The following is a 5,580-nucleotide window of genomic DNA, read 5'->3' on the forward strand; positions in this document are numbered from 1 at the left end:
GGATATTGATTGAATAAAGAGTAAAGCATGCTATTTTTCATTTTCTTTTTTTCTTTTATACAAGTCTTCCTGTATAAAATGACTAAAATGAAAATGTTTTTGCATAATTACATATGTTTAACCTCTAGCTGATTGCAGATAATTACTATTTTAGGGAGGGAGGGATGGAGGAAAGGATAGGATTTGGAACTGAAAACTTTAAATAAAAATGTAAATAAATGTATGTCAAAATTTTCTTTACATGTAATTGGAAAAAATAAAATACTTTTTTTTTAAAAAAAGAAAAAAGGGCAGCTAGGTGGTGCAGTGGATAGAGCACCAGCCCTGGAGTCAGGAGGACCTGAGTTCAAATGTAATCTCAGACACTTAATAATTGCCCAGCTGGATGACCTTGGGCAAGTCACTTAACCCCATTGCCATAAATAAAATTAATAAAAGGAATTGATGTTCTTTCCCCACAACAGAATAACTTTTCTTCTTCTTTTTCTTCTTCTCCTTCTCCTCCTCCTCTTCCCCCCTCCCTCTTCCTCCTTCTCCTCCTTTTTCTTCTTGTTCTACTTTCTTCTTCTTTGATGAGACAATCATGGTTAAGTGACTTGTTCAGGGTCACATGGCTAGTTAAGTATCTGAGGCTGGTTTTGAAATCAGGTCCTTCTGATTTCAGAGTCAGTATAACTTCTTAGAAGGAAAGGATTGCTTAGGTTTTTGTTTGTCTTTGGGCCACTATGAGCTAACACAGGGCTTTGTACACAAGTGTTTAATAATTAACACATTAAGAAATGTATGCTGAATCAAATGACTGACATCTGCCATATGTGACAATCATTCCTGTATGTGAAGACTGCTTCCTTGTTAAGTTTTCCCTAAATCAAACATTCCCAGGTCTTCTGACTGATTTCCTAAGGCAGAATTTTCCAAACCATGGGGTGACCTCCCCATAGGGGAATGCAACCCTGGAGGGGCTAGGTAGAGCAATCAACAGAACTATTGACAATTTTCAAGTATAACATATACAAATATGTGTTTTCACACATTTCAAATCAAAGTCAATGTGATAGAGGGCAAATTTGTTTCAGATGGAGAATGGTCCAGGGTCAGCCAAGTCAGGGGAAGGTACTGTTTACTGGTCCTCCCTTGCCATTCTGCCACCCTAAGTCCCAGAGAGTTCTGTACTGAGATTTTGAGCATACATTTTGAGCCTTCTCCTACTTTCTTGGCCTAGAAACACAAGGAAAGGACCTAAATTATCCAGCAGAAGGAGGAGAATAACATTCAATGCTGCATCTCAATTAGCAAACATTTAAGTTTTTATTGTGTGTTAAATATTGGGAAACATAGAACAAAATAGTTTCTGCTCTCAACAAGTACATATTATAATGGAAGGGACAACATGTAAATGACTAGGTACAGATATGATATATATTATATATAATAAATATATATGTAATAGATAGGAAGCTTAGCAGTTGAGAATACCTTGCAGTCCCTTGCCCCAGGGTCTTCCAGTTCCAGTTCTAGTCCCTTTATTGAAGTCATACCTTCCCCCCCCAAATGAAGGAGGTTTTGGGGACATATCCAAGAGAGAGGGACAAGAAATTTACACTGGTTATAGATATTTTATTGTCTTGGCTCAGAGCTTTAAAAGATCAAGGGACCATCAATGGGACATTGTGCTTTCCATTTTGCCTTTGGGAGGTGTGCTTTGGAGTTAAAAAAAAAAACTCAACTCAAATCCTAGTTCTGTCACTTACTACCTGTGTGGCAGATCACTTCTCTTGAGTCTTGGTTTGATTAATTGTAAAATAAGTGATGGGGCAACTAGGTAGCACAGTGGAAAGAACAGCAGCCTGGAGTCAGGAAGATGAGTCTTCCTGAATTCAAATCCATCAACAGACACTTACCAGCTGTGTGACTCTGGGCTAGTCACTTATTCATGATTGCCTCAGTTTCTTCATCTGTAAAATGAACTGGAGAAGAAACACTCCAGTATCTTTGACCCCCAAATAGGGTCATGAAGAGTTGGACTTGACTGAACAATTGAACAAATAAATAAGTGGTTGAACTAGGTGACCTTAAAGATCCCCTGTGTTACTAAATAGAAGATCCTATGATAAATAATAGTGTAATGTTATTTTTATTGCATGTTGAAATGGCTCCCAGATCTATTGATCTAGTCAGTCAACTAGTTTTTATTAAGGATTTATTTTATGTGAGACATTGGACTAAACATTGTCTCTCCCCTTAGTTTCTGACTCATGTCAACAATGGCCTATTGAACATTTTGGACTGGATGTCTCTAAGACATCTTAAATTCTAAAACTGAACTCATTATTTCCCCCCCTGCAATCCATTCCCTTCTCTCAACTTTCCAATTTTTGTCAAAGAAGCACAATCGTCCCTCCAGTATCTCAAATTCACCACCTCAGCCTTATCTTGGTTGCCTCACTCTTCCCACACTTCCCTATCCATTTGGGTGCCAAACCTTGCTAGTTTCCCCCTCATTTCTTTCCCATCTAATCTCTTTTCTAGATTCACATAGCTACCAGCTTAATTCAGGCCCTCATTACCTCTTGCCTAGATTATTGCAACAGCCTCTTGGTGGGTCTCTCTGACTTAGATCTCTCATTTCCAGTCCATCCCACACACTGCTGCCAAAGCTATTTCCCTTAAATGCAGATATGACCCTGTGACTTGCCTATACAAATAAATATCACACAAGGTCAAATGAGTAAGAAACAAAAGACAAGCATTGACAAAGAGCTCTAGGAAAATCCAAGGAGGGAGAAATCCTATCCAAATGGGTGATCGAGGAAAGTTTCATAGACTATAAATAAGATCGAAGATTTATATCTGGAGGAGTTTTTAGCTATCAACAAGTCTCATCCACCAGATTTTGAGCTACAACTCGTCTGAAAAGTCAGGAAGTAGGACTTCAGCTGTATCTTGAAGAAAATAGGCTTTAACAACTCAGAATTTTTACTGGCCCCATGTTTATAATTCCTTACCCCCTCCTTTCTACCTTCTGGATTCCCTAGCTTCTAAAAAGAACTTTTCTCAGTCCCTTTTAGTCCTTCCTTCTCTTGGTTATCTCCAGGTTATCTGCTAAATATCTCATTTGTCTATAAGGGTTTTCGTGGTTTTTCCCCCCACTGAAGTATAAGCTCCTTGAGAGCAGGGACTGATTTTTGGTTTTCTTTGTAGTGCTTAGCACATACAACAGACACTTCATAAATGCTTATTGACAGCTTGATTCTTTATAGGGCAGTTGCACTTTAATCCTGCTCTCCCACTGAGGAATTAGACAGTGATTTCCCTCTACCTCTCCCTCCCAAAAGGCATCAAGGTATTTCTTAATTAAGTCAAATCAACAGGCATCTCTATTTCTCTAAATAAATAAACCAACCAACCAACAAATATATATATATATATAGTATAATATATATAGATTATGTTTGTGTATATTTGTCTATAGATCCATATATGTCTATATACTATGCAACAATCATTGTACTAGCACTTTGGATAAAAAGAAAGACCAAAGACAGTCTCTGTCTTCAAGTCTAATAATGGGGGAGACACAATGCAAACAACTATGAACAAACAAGACATAGCTAGGATAAACTAGATACAATTCCACAGACTGGGGATTAAAGTGAAGGAGAATTTCAATCTTAAACTTAAAAGGATCTTTCTTAGTGTCCCTGAAATCATACCTAATAGGTGACTGCCTACTTGACCTGGCTCTGAGTGGTGGAGGTTCCTGATGTCTAAATAGCAATATATCAGCACCAGCTGTCTACTTGGAGTTAAGAGAATGGTTATAAAAATTCTTTTTAATAAAAATAACTGGCCTACACTTGTGCTTTATGTAAATGACTTCATTTGAGTTTTTCAACAACCTTAAGAGGAAGAGGTATTATGGTCTGTACTTTAAAGATGAAGAAATTGAGGTTCATAAAGGTCATCACCCAGTTAAGTTGTCAAAGACAGGACTTTTTTGACTTCATGTATAGCATTCTACCTACAAGGTCACCCCTGGAAAGCTCCTATATAAATGTACCTGGTGAGAGCACCCTTCCCCCACTACTCCCACCAGAGAGTAGTCTGACTGGTTCTGGAGAGTCTGTATGATGACCATAATTTGGCCATCGTTATTCTTAAAGCAATGTTTTCTTAAAAGCAGCTCTTCTGATCTGTATCAGGACCCTCAAGAGTATAGATTCTCCAACTGAAATATTTTCCTGAAGTAATTTACAATCTCATAAGCCTCTGGAAAACTAGGAAAACTACAATTACCGTTAGGGCTAGTTTTCTTCCCTTCCAACTTTTCTGGAATTCCTTTCTCTTGTACAAAGGAAAGAGTTACAGAATCCCAGAAAGTTAATGCTGGAAGGGACCTTAGAAATGTCAAACTTAAATAAAAATGATCCCTGCATCCTGCATATTGAGTTAGAAAACTACAAATGAATATTGGCTATGTTGTATTATATTTTAATTTATTTTTGTTAAGCATTTCTTTAAACAGGTTTGGGCAGTTCCTGGGAGTTTCTCTGGAGCCTTATGGCCCTCCAGTGGAATTTGACTCTTCTGGTTAGTCTCCTTATTTTTATAGGGCCCCTTCATCTCCTGCTCTTCTTGCTAAGGGAAACTAAAATAAATGAAATAAAAGGAAAAGAAAAGAAAAGGCAAAGTTCTAAAAATACATATAAGTACACATACAATTAAAAAGCTTTTGTACAAACAAAATAAATGCAACTTAAATTAAAATTATATAAAATTATAGGGGCAGCTAGGTTGTACAATGGATATAGTACTGAGTCTGAAGTCAGGAAGACTCATCTTCCTGAATTCAAATCCAGTCTCAGACAATTATTAGCTTATTAGTTTAAGTGGGATGTGATGATTTGATTTGCCCTGGTCTGGTCAGAGCTTGCCTTATTGGGGCCCACTATTTCAGGAGGACTTTAATCATATATTTTTTTTACCCCTTCAGGCATCTTCTCAACAACTCTCTACCCTCCTCTCCAACTCTGATTTTCCAGTTCAGGAATCATAATCAATTAATACTGCCATTACTCCTAGAAATGGCATGTCAATCTAGACCATTTGGCTCTTTTCAACATTCCAGTAACTTTACAAACAAAATGCCCCTCCCTATCACCACTCTGCTTCCATTTAGAATATAATCTCCTTCAGTGCAGAGACTTTCTTAATTTTTGTTTTAAAAATAAAGCTAGCACAGTGCTGGGACACAGTAAATATATTATTTATTATATATAATATACTTATATATTATATATAGGATATTTATATATGATATCCTTGTTATATTATATATTATATATTAATATATTTATTATATTTAATATATTAATTCATTCTAGGGAAGTATCTAATCTTTTTATTGATTCTATTTTTATCTATAGTGAAATACAGGTTTCACTATGAGAATAATATTTTATAGCTACAGATCTTACATATTAGAGGTAAGTTTGAATGTAGGACAATTGTTAAATTTTTCAGTGTGAAAATTTACTCCACAGAAATTGGCAAACACTACATTTTAGGTTGATTTATTAT

Source organism: Macrotis lagotis, chromosome 4 (genome assembly GCF_037893015.1).
Source record: "Macrotis lagotis isolate mMagLag1 chromosome 4, bilby.v1.9.chrom.fasta, whole genome shotgun sequence".
NCBI classification, from domain to species: Eukaryota; Metazoa; Chordata; class Mammalia; order Peramelemorphia; family Peramelidae; genus Macrotis; species Macrotis lagotis.